Consider the following 12,332-nt stretch of genomic DNA (forward strand, 5'->3'; position numbering starts at 1 on the left):
AGACCTTCTATTAGATTTGGAAAAGCACAATGCCAACTTTTTCACCTACCGTCTTTAATTGAATTTGGTGGGTGCAATGAAAACACATCGACGAGAAGAGTCAAGCTTTGAGTGCTCCTGTGTTTATAATGCGTCTGTGCTTTATTTAATATGTTTTTCAAGTTACGAAACTTTTCCTAATTTATTTTATTGGCCTTCATTATTTCATTCATTTCTGGAAATGAAATGAAAACCGCACTTTCTGAATGCGAGGAAAGCGCTAAAAGGAAAAGAAAGTAAACAATAGAGAATTCTTGTGATATATTTTGACATACGGCGTTTCGGATCCAATTTAAATATGTTTTAACCATGCACGCAAAAGCAATCACCGTGTTTCCCAATATGACGAGGAACGGGACGTGGCTGAGGCGATGGGACGGGGCTTGTCCCTTCCCTATGTTGTTGGCTCATAATGTCAATGAGTAAAAACCCATGAAAATTTATGGCAGTGCACGTGCATGAGCGACTCAGGGATATTTTCTGGAGGGGCCGGGCAAAAACACTCATCAGCATCAAACTGACCTTATTGAGGACGAAAACCTCTACAAACTGACAAACTATTAACGACGGATAGACATTAGTTCAGAGTTATTTTCAAAGCGTTTTTCATCCCATTTACTCAATTCTTTCAATTTTCCTCGTCTTTCATTCTCTTCTTTATTTTCGATGGGGGGGGGGAACAACCCCTTAGCTCTCCTCCAAGACGCCCAGGGCTTTGTATTTTACAGCTACATTGTTTTTCTGCATTCTTTATCACGTCATTGCATATTACTTGTCCATTGCCTTTCTAAACTGCTTTAAACTCTTGAAACCGCTGTGAAAAGAAGGGATTTGCAAAACATACAATAAATGCAAGTTCATTTAGTGAACAGCCGTACCTGTAGAGGTGTCATTTCCCTCGATCACTTTTAGATAGATTAAAGATGACCCTTATGAATTTCCAGTGAAAGTGACTATTTGCATTTCCAAGTTTCCAAGACATTACTATCTTAGAAAGATGGAATATACCATGATATTTGGACATGTTTCCAAGATTGCATGCTTGAGAAAAAATTAATGTATTTCCGAAAAATAATATCACGGAAAGACCTGTTTGTAAAGTTGATTATCACACGAAACAGAAAGATGTCTTTCCGTAATACAATCTTGGAAAGACGTCTGAAATATCAGGGTATTCCGTCTTTGCGAGATATGTCTTGGGATCGTGGAAACGAGGATTGACACGGGGGGCGCTCTTCATTTACGAAAGCCTGGGCGCCCAAACTAAAGGTGAACATGGACACATACAAGCGGGTCATTTTTTAGTGAAAGCAAGTTGACCGCAGAAGAAAACAAAGGGCAAAATTATAGATTGTATCTTAAATTAAAAAAATAAATATCAGAATTGGCAGGGCTCTGTGGATAAGGATTGCGGCTAATCAAAACGAGGCCTAGGGCACATTAGTAAATGTGAGGCCTATCGAGCTTGGACCTTTAGGGAGAAAGCAAATGCGGCAAAACATTTTGGGTCGTTACTGCACCCAAACAGTTCACCGCAGACACATCCCGTGCGCACAAGAAAGTGCTGATGGCCACAGTTGTTTATCCACCTGAGCTTAAGTACGCCCTCACAAGGCAAAGATGAGACAGGCTGGTAGGAAGTTTTCATCCGGGCTCGTGCGCACATGAGAAGACCATACATTTTATTTTATTTTTCGTTTAAAGTTTCGAATATTTTTTGCGCCAAACTTGTGATTTTTGCAGTGGCAAAGTGACAGAAGAATAAAAGTCAGAGGAAAATTCATAAAAATCTAATAAACTAAGCCTGAAAATGTAGGTTTCTCCACTTTTTTTCTCGAACCTGTGGCCATTGTGGTTGTTGATTGTTTGGCCGACGGAGACAGAGCCTTGCTGACCTCGATTCGGAGGTATAGATACAGTTTTCTTACTCCATTCTAACCACAGCATTCCTCCTTGAAAATAAAGATAGCAGATCAGTTATCTTGAGAAAAAAATTAACAAGAGCACGATCTAATGAACACTGAATACCAGGTAAGAAGTCAACTCGCCCCTTTGACATACGGTTAGTGTTTGCTTTTTATTCGATAGAAAAAACGGTCTGTTTTAAGTGTCCTCAAATTATCGAGGTCTAGCCTTAACGTTACGTTAATTTAAAACTTCGCGTCTCTCAAAGAGTTGTCTAATGTCGTTATACAGAGTGTCCCAGAAAAAAGCAAACCCTGAGAAAAGGGGCTAATATGCCCAAACCATGAGATATGATTATAATGTATAAGGATCTCGGAAAAGTAAAAGCAGTATTCTTTCTAATGATACCTTGATGGTGTCTCTCCTGTCATGCATGACTGAACGCCACTGTCTTGAAAATGGGGCATCCGAACTCAGTTGTAACACTTTGGATAAACCAGTGAATGAGGTTGTCCTCTGTCATGCTTGTCCTGGTTGAAAGTGACAACAAAAGATCATGTTAATGAGGGAAGATTGCCTTTTTTCACTTTCAAGTTATGCAATAATCTGGTTTAAATGTGTTGACTTGCCCCGAGGTAGGCCAGTGCAGTGTTGAAAAGTGTTCAAAGCAGGGCAGCAAGTCTGCAACATGGTGCAACTTACCAAAGAGCGTTTGTCGTGACGAAATTTCTTGAAAACAAGAGCTTTCAAGCCACCCAAGCTGCATTCAGGGAAGCCTTCCCTGATAGGGATCCACCGGCAAAGTCGACCTCGTGGGAAAAGTGTGCGCAAATACGGAGAACATGGGACAAGCCTTAATTTGAATAAGGGTCATTCGGGAAGGAGGCGCACAGTGTGAACTCCTGAAAACGTTGCTGCAATTCGGCAACAACTTGTCGAACAGCCAAGGGGACTAACCAGTTGCAGGAGGAATGAACTTGGACACGCGGAAGGTGTTGGTGCATAATTAACTGTGAATTATGTAATGTGTAAATAATCGGTGGTCCCTGATATTTTAAAAAGGACAAGCATGACAGAGGACAACCTCATTCGCTGGTTTATCCAAAGTGTGACAACTGAGTTTGGATGCCCCATTTTCAAGAGAATGGCGTTCAGCCATGCATGACAGGAGGGATACCATCAAGGTATCATCAGAAAGAATGCTGCTTCTACTTTTCCGAGATCCTTATAAATTATAATCATATCTCATGGTTTGGGCATATTAACCCCTTTCCGCAGGGTTTGGTTTTTTCTGGGACACCCTGTATTCACTTGGCTGATTTCTGGCAGACACAATAGGGGGCGCTATTTGGTTTGATCACCTCAGGACGTTAGTACTGAGAAAACAGTATTAATTAATATACGTCGGTGTAAGGGCAAAACCCGTAATTAAAACTGACATCTCCCCCACGCAATGTACATCTTGAAAAGTGTAGCCTTTTCTTTTGCTACGTTACAAGCGAATTCTAATGTGGGCGTGATATATGGGGGTCAGAGGTCATTCCCTTTAAGAACTTTCGTCCAAAGCTTAGACGCACCCCAAATAGCATAAACCATGTATTAACAAATAAATCAAAATGGCTTCACCAACGACAACAATTATGGTAATACATTCCTCCCTGCAAACAAACATTTCTCGAACCCCCCCCCCAGTGTAAACGAAATCTCATGCAAGTATTAAAAGACACAAAAAATACTTCTGATAAATACAAAATGAAAATGCCCTCAAATAAAATGTGTTTTATGAAGCAAAGGTTAGTGCCAACCAAGGGTGAACTTTAAAACTTTGGCAGCTCAAACAAATGGCCGTCAATGTTTGTAAACAAAAGAAAGTTCACAGATCTTTCGTTTACAAATATTGACACTTTTTGAGTTGGTTATTCTTTTGCCAGACATAGTTTTCGTAGGTCGACAAAAACTACGCTTGTGACGTAGTAAATGAAAGGGCCTGTCGAACAGAACATCATAATTTACCTCCTCCAGGTATGGAATATTGTATACATTATCCAGGGGCGGATCCGGGAATGTTTCGGGGGGGGGTCAGGCAGGAGATCTTTTTAATGTCTCATATTTGCGGACAAGCAGAGACGATAATGAAACATTATACATGACTTACATTCTTTACAGTGGTTCTGGTGCACTAACCTCAGTTATGTTTTATTATTTTCCCCTTTTCATTTTTTGTCTCAGAGCGGGGATGTACCCCAAGCCCCCCCCCCCATCCGCGCCCGTTATCTAGATTGTGGGAATGCAGATCTCCACACTTTTCCCATTTGCATCATAATACTTCGAAACAAAAGTTCCTTCACATTTCGGGATTAGCGTTCTGTTGGACAATGATCCCCAATTTCACACGACTTAATCGAGATTGCTCAAAAATTAAACTCCTGAGTGCGTGCGCGCTGCATCTAAAAATAGCATAACCTTGGTATTACCTAATTCCCTATTTTCGTGGACGACGGCTACTTGCGGTCGCGTATGAAATACGGAAGGGGACCAGACTACTGTACGTCCAGCCAATCCCAACTCACCATCCGACACCAAAGAGCCCGTTTTGATCCACAAGGTGATTCTAATTGCGCTTTATTTCTACTTCTCGTCATTTCTGGTGAGCGTTATATAATTGCAGTTTTGAAAACGCACCAATGACTATTCACCAACACTAAACCTTTTACGTACAGGAAACTGCAACTTTAATTTGTTAATGCACATATCAGTTTCTATACCCCTCCCCCATAAACATACAAACAAACGCATAAACAAACAAACAAACACCCCAACAACCCTTGGGCAATTGTTTTGTTCTATATTGCATAAATAATTATATTTTGGGAGAATCGAATTGACAGGAAGGCAGGGTAAATTAAAACAACTAAATCAGACAGAGAGATCCCAGTGTGCGGTTCAAGCACAAACTTTGGGGGAAAAAAGAACGTTTGGATGAAATCGACCCCCCCCCCAAAAAAAATTAAAAGATAATGAAATCCTAGTGGTCCCTTTCCAGTTATAATTGGTAATCGAAAACATCTTTCGAACTGAGCCATCTTTATACCCTTGACCCCTCAGACCTGAAACCACGCAAAACCAGTAAGCATTCATGTGCACAATAGTTACACCAATTCATATACTAACCAATTACATATGCACTGTACCTCATACAAGACAAACATCTTGTTTAAAATCTCATTAAAACACACGTCAAAATTTAAACAAATACTCTCTCTTTCACTCCATAATTCTGAACAATGTTTTATCCTGTAAAACTGAAAGAACTTGGTAGCCTAATTTTCCAGCCCAATTAATTCATTTAATTATGTTAACCTGGGGCTAGAATGGCAAAAGCTGGTAAGCACATGAAGTTGTAAGAGAGCACAGGAGCATAAGACAAGTAGCCAGCCCAAAAATATTGTGTCTTGTTCAGTACAGGTATGTTCATCTATGACTGGTTCTCAAAAAAATGTTGCTTGACATGTAAGCCAGCTCGGCAGTAGTCACTTGTAAGCACCATTATTTTGCAGGGCCTTCAAACAAAACTGCACTCAAATGTTACTACAGAAATGGTGTCAACAACAGCCCAGTACTCTAAATATTGTGCAATTACAGCAGAAATCACCGGTGTGAGTTGGTTTGTAAAACACAAACAAACCCAGGTGGCTAGCATGGCTGGACAAAATTTTGGACCACAGCAGGTAAAGTGCCTGCTTGAGAGACACCAGCAGGGACTTACGACAGGGAATCTTGGACTATGGCGGCAAATAATGTCAGACATATCAGACCGTACACTTTGGAGATTTACATGTCCAAAATACTATCTGGAAGTAATGCAAAATATTTAAGAACCAAGGACTGCAGCAGCTAGCCATCTGTATGTATCTTAAAAGCTTTGCCTTTAACCCTAACCGCCAAGCATATTGTTTGGCTTACACTACACAGTATTACAAAATACTAAGTAATAGTCTGAGCCTGAAGGACCTAGCGCTACAGATTACTACTTCTGGCTAGGTTACTTCCATTGTTACTGGTACAGAGAACAATAAAGCCATGCATTCATAGTGCCACAGCACTGTATGGTATATTGTCCTATATTGTATCTCATGGCTTCACAGAACAATAAAGTCATGTCCTCTTACAAGCGACAGCACTCAGTACTACATTTTACTACAAGTAGTAATTTGTAGTATTATGTAGGGTTAGGGTTAAGGACTAATGTCTCAGAGCAAAGGGGTATAGAGGAACCAAGGGTGACGTCCTTGTGAACCAGGAAGTGCAGTGCCAACAAATGGAGTACAAACGTGTGTTGTTTCACGCTCTGGTTCTCGCGCCAATTTCTTTTACACTCATAACTGTGCGCATGATGTATTGACATCTGCCGTGTCTCAGACCTGTGACCGCTGGGAACATTACACTGGCTGTCCTCAACGTGGAAACGCACTGTTGCCAAATGGAACAGATGGGGCTCTGTTCACAGTCTCGATCTGCAAGCATATAGGCAGGGCTGCCAGTGTTGAGTAAGATTTGAGAAGACAGAACATGTATACATGTACGTAGTCATACCACAGAGAGCTTGTTTCAGACAGTACAACAGAAGTCAATCAAATCATTCCCCTTTACCAGAAATGAGCTTTTAGACCATGGAATGTTAAGACAGGACATGGAATTACTTTACAAATTTAAATTTGTACATCCTTAATTTTTTCTGCACGAGAGATCCCCTATCGGGTATAAGAAAGTAAGAGTAATTCAAAAAGTACAAGTCTTAGGAGCAATGCTCGAAAGTAGGCAGCCCTGTACATGTATACATGAAGGAGTGACCACACTATCTCGGGAGTCCGAAATAACCCATTCCATATTGAATACTGCTTATACATGTATGTGTGATTACAAGGAGACCTGTCATGTTTTGCGTGTTTGAATATGTCCCTTGCTTGAGCATGTTAAATGGAACACACTCTGAATTAAAAAAAAAATTAAGAAAAATCTGAAACTAGACCACAGAATTACAGAAAGCTTTAAGAAAGTTACAAGGTATGAATCACCACTAACTGCCTGGGCCTTTTTGGTTAGGATACACCCTCAATCCTTCAAAATCCTCCATTTACAACAACCTCAAAATTGCATGCACCCTCAAACTTCTAAAATCCTTCAAAACAGCCCAGCGGATTTTGGAGGACTGAGGATGGCTAGGGTTCCCAGGTCGGAAACTGGTCTGGAATAATCTCCACTGCAAGGTGCGGTTCAGTTGCAACACACTTTTCCACTTCAGATGCTGCACAGGCAGTAGTGCAGTGCATTGCAGTAATCACACAGTTCAGTTCAGTTCAGTTGGTTTTGAGGGACCGAGGGATATTTGTTTGTTCTGCCACCACAAAACTCAACCTGCACCAATACTAGGTGGGTATTAAGTCTGATGACAGCTGATAAGACTATCTATTGCAGGTGCAACTAGCAAGTTCTTGGCTTGGTTTTTCGGTTTTCACAGCATACGGTGGGCTGACCATGTACACTGTACATGTATATATCCTTAAAGCATCCATTCATGCTGGCCTTGCGAGATACTGGTGCAGAATTTATCCCGATAATGATGCTTAGCTTAAACAGCAATACACCACAAAGACTATACTCATGATTTGGCAGCAAGATCTGTAAACACACGTTGACAGACGATGTTATAAAGCACTGATTCTTTGAATGATTTCTTCACGAGGGCTGAAGGTAGAGCTGGATCCTGGGGGATGTCATCTGGTTTTCTTCTCCAGTTTCCGCATCTTTTTCTCTTTCCGGGCCTTCTCGCGTCCTCGAACACTGGATGCAAGTTTGTAGACTACAAATCCTGTGGGGGGGAAGTATAAGTAAATAAACAATAAATGTGCGAATCCGTGAGACATGTCAGAAAGTGATTTTTCAGATGAAAATGGGGCAAGAGTTCCATATCAATCCATCATGTACTCAACACCAAACATCTTTATAACATTCAACCTCACCTTGTATTTTTATTGAACACGAGTCCATTCGGTTTGGGAAAAAAACGAAGTTGTCTGACACACTAAGGAAAGTTTTTTGAGATAATTCAAACACTTCTTGGTTTTTGCGAAACTCAAGAATGGTGGTGGCCAGAAAGGGAACTCTTTCCCCATTATGTAATGTACATGTATGACAAGACGTAGTAACGTGATGTAGTGTGGTAAGGTCTGTGTCCATGTTTTTGTCTGCCAAAATTTATATTTCAAATTGGGATCATGCGATATAGATTTAAAAACCATCCGACGTTTTAATCGGAACATCGGCCGATGTCCAATCCGATCTTTTTGCCAACAATAACTGAAAACGCAACCTTAACAGGATGCCTATACTGTCACTGAGTTGAGAGAATTGTGTACATCACATCGCCGCTTGCACGATACCGACAGTGCTCCGCTGTATTCAAACCCCATGCACGCAGTGCATACATGCAGAATAGTCACACAGCACCTCGGGCTGAATCACTGCTAGCCTTTAGTCAAGGCGCGCAGGGCACTGGTGCACTATGCTCGGCTTCGCCATTTGCGTTGGTGTCTTTGTCATGCCAACGGCAGAGGTGCGTGTCGTATGTCCAGGTAGCCATGCACGCCTTGAATAAAGGCTAAATTGCGGGCTTCCTTCAGACTGATCACATAGCACCTCGTGGTGCTACACGTGGTGTAGCTCCCTGGCTCTTTTCATGATGGTCAATGGAAATGGTAAACATGTACACTGACTGCTCCTTGGATCCACAGCCCATCGTGCAAATGTAGTTTTCGGGGATACTTTACTTTGAGTTTAACCATGATATAACCATAGGGTATAACTGTTCATTTATCTCACCAAATGAAAAAACCCACCGTTTTATTCGTACTCAAATACGAGATTTATGTTTGCCAAAACTGAGTGCAGAGTTTGTTTCTTTCTTCAATTTAACATTGGTACTTGTATCGGCAAGGAAGGTTAAATTTTGCTGATCAGATGTTTTACCGATGTTGCCAAACATTGGCCTGATCCTATGTCAAATCCGATCATCAGCTGATCCCTAATTTTAAACAATAATACTGGGGCCTAATAATATGTAAATATTTTTAAATTTCAAGCACTGCAGAGACGAACAAACAAGAACATTGATTCTGGATAGGCCAACATGTATCAGTGTTACTGGCAGATCTACAGAAGAAATGTAGCTTATGAGTTCATTCCAACTTACAAGAAACGAGGAGGCTAACAAAATAACCCTACTGCCGGTACACGTAGGCCGAGGCCTACACCGGCTGTATACGGCCGGCCATCTGCCATCTGGAAAGGGCACGCAACTTACCAATAAGCGACACTATAATAATTGCCGGTATAATAAAAACACGGTTGTCGAAGCCTTCCTGGACTGGTGAATTTGGATCTTTGAATTCAACCATGGTGCCCAGATAAATACATGGAAGCTAGAAGATAACTGGGGAGTTTTTAGGTGTATTATACTAGCCCAGCCGCATGTACATTTACATGTATGCTGATGCTCGCCTGTTGAACGTTGAGCGAGCTGCTGAGACATAGTACATTTGACCTGCTGATCTAGGGTAAGTACACGTGTTAGCTGAGGTTGGAACCAGTGAATATGAACCACTCAACGACACCAAAGTTTGTACAACTGAGTACCAGCTTGTATTGTGAGTTTATTTTTGGGCACGGCATGTGCTAATGCAGCCATTTAGTGCCGTTGCGCAGAGAAAAGTTGCTATAATTAGACTTCTCATACAAGAACACAAAGTTACATACTGGTTTCAGCTAAATCCAAGTCGCAATGCATTGACGGTCTCAAGGGCGAAGATTTTTACTTCAGCTATATAAGCATGGCATCATCGCGGGGCAGCCATTGGGTGGGCACGGGGGGGGGGCTGGACACTTCGAATGGGGGGATTTGTCAAAGCCTTTAGAAATTTCGAGTGTCATTGCCGCTAATCAATGTTACAATGTCATGTAAACGACTCAAAGTAATTTCAATGAAGCGATAATAGATTAATTGTTCCAGAATTATTTTGTTCCAGCTCCCGCCACACCGCAGTGGAATATCCAGTGTCCACCATATTTCATATTTCTTTTTAGAAATGAAAGCACTAACACTTCTGAAACGGTACTACCATCACCTTTCGTTATGGCGATGGCCCTCCCTAGTGCACCAGAAGTCATGGTTCGAATTCCACCTGAACAAGTTTGTGACTTTTTCAACCACACTGAGAACACATTTTAAATAAATACACAAGTGTAAGGGTAAAAACTTGTGTATACAAAAATTAACAACCTCAACGCAAAGCAAAAATTTCGCCTCTCTAATGCAGTGACCAGTGCGTTCTGCGTGTGAAAGACCATGGAGGAAGGAACCTTCCTCCATGGAAAGACCCACTGCGCCCCTTGCCGGCCGGCCGGATGCTTTCAGAGAAGTGCGCCACACAGCGACAACAGCATGCAAAACCTTGCACTGCTTGTGCGCGTGTACGTGTAGATTAGACTGCACTGTTGCAGAGCCCACCCCTTAACCTTCTCCTCGCACTACTTCCTTCACTCTTTGCCTCTACAGAGGATCTAACATGGTAAGGTACCTATTTTGACCGTAATTAAAGGATGTTTGTGACAAAATACTTGACTAGTACTAGCGCTGCCTGCCATGCCTTCTACCCATGGCCACTGGACTGAACTTGATGATGATGAATGCAAGGAGGTAGAAATACATGTAGAATGTATGTTGAATGTATGCCACCATGGCCACGCTGTCTGTGAAGTGTTTGTCATTAGGCCTATTATTACTTAGTATTATCACATTATTCTACTGGGTCTGGGCCTAAACTGCTAGTAAATGAATTATTATGCTGCGTTGATAGGCGTAATCATCACGTTCAGCATGTTCAGGCCATTTGAGAATGCTGTACAAAGTGGCTACGGTATCCGTTAACCGCAATGCAACTTCCAATACGGCAGTACACACTTATCATTGCCAGTGTAAGTTTTTGGTGTTGCGATAAGCCCAGGTTGGACATTGTCTTCATTGCGCTATGACTGACGTCCAGGGTATAAAAGTCCTCCTACAATGTGAAATTTTTTTCAACGATTTTTCTCACATTTTTACCTGGCTAAGACAGCTCAAATGTCGTTCACAGGTGCCTTGTATCCCGATTCCATAAATGCTGTGTTGAAATTACTAAATACGCCCGTGAACAATGCATTTTGCAGAAAATTCTGCAAAACTCTATGCTTTCCGTCGCGATTCGTGAACGACCTACATTCGCCTGGTAGTACGCATTTATGCCAGTGTTCTCCATGGGCTGTTTTAGCAGGGCGGATCGCCCTGCTAAAATTTTCGGCCGAGGAGAACACTGATTTACGCATGTGCAAAATGACCTCCAAGCTTGGCCCACATTCTGTCAGTTAGGCCTATGTTGTCTAGAGCTAGGGCTAGATCTTCGCTCTGTTGAAAATGCGTGGAGATGCGCAGACAAGAAACCTAACCATATCTTTGGAAGCACGTTTGGACACGGCCTTATATGCAACTTCTTCATGCCCAAGGCTCTTCCATGCATACATTAGGGGCAGTCAGTTACTATGCATTTCATGCATGTTCGAGTACGCATGCTAGTCGAAAGTACATGTACATCGTTAACAAATTGCGATGGAAAGCGTGGAGTTTCTCAAAGTTTCCTACAAAATACATTGTCTGCGGGCGTATTTAGTAATTTCAACTCAGCATTTATGGAATTCGGGATACAAGGCACCTGTAAATGACATTTTGAGCTGTCTTCGTCAGGTAAAAATGTGAGAAAAAAAGTTCAAAAAAAGTTTTGCATTGTAGGAGGACTTTTATACCCTGGACGTTAGTCGAAATGCAACGTAGACAACGTCCAACCTGGGCTAGTGTTACGATAGCACAATTGCAAGTTAGGCCTGCAAGTAATTATGCCAGGGCCCAGGTTCAAGCCCATGCCATACTCCTTTGCTTTTTAAATTTTTTTTCTATCAAATGCCCCCTTGGGTGTTGGACTGGTGTCAGTCAGTTTTTCTGTAAATTTAGACAGGCCTTGCGTTTTGGGACCCATGTATGTTACACCTCAACTACAGCATTGCTGAGGGCAATCTTGACTCTTTCGTAAATTTATTTTACTCCATCCAGAGTTGATTTGCCTTGAAAGGAAATCCATTGGCATTATAATCAGCTCAGGAGGGAGTAGGCCTACTTTAAACTTGCCAAGAGTCAAGATTGCACCTCCCAACATCAATCCCAACTATTAGGATGGCCCCAACCTGGATCAATTATAGTTACATGTAGCATATCTCATTTGAGAATTTAACTGGGCTTTTGTGGC

General features: G+C 41.7%; 1 protein-coding gene and 1 long non-coding RNA gene across 3 annotated transcripts in view; one reads left to right on the plus strand and one right to left on the minus strand.

Annotated features, from left to right (window-relative positions):
- Positions 1 to 4,549: 4,549 nt before the first annotated feature.
- LOC110976024 (uncharacterized) lies at positions 4,550 to 9,538 on the minus strand. Its single transcript, XR_002597790.2, has 2 exons — positions 9,305 to 9,538; positions 4,550 to 7,813 (listed from the first exon to the last, which is right to left on the minus strand). It is a non-coding gene; the product is annotated as an uncharacterized LOC110976024 (long non-coding RNA).
- A 914-nt stretch (positions 9,539 to 10,452) lies between these two features.
- Positions 10,453 to 12,332, plus strand: part of fyco1 (FYVE and coiled-coil domain autophagy adaptor 1) — a 28,205-nt gene continuing 26,325 nt past the window's right edge. For both annotated transcript variants that reach the window (XM_022228905.2, XM_087140113.1), the window contains exon 1: positions 10,453 to 10,568. The gene's annotated coding sequence lies outside the window, so the exon portion shown is untranslated. The remainder of the gene's footprint in view (positions 10,569 to 12,332) is intronic.

The sequence above is a fragment of the Acanthaster planci genome, linkage group LG08 (assembly GCF_054643075.1).
Source record: "Acanthaster planci isolate LZ-2023a linkage group LG08, COTS_SCS, whole genome shotgun sequence".
NCBI lineage: Eukaryota > Metazoa > Echinodermata > Asteroidea > Valvatida > Acanthasteridae > Acanthaster > Acanthaster planci.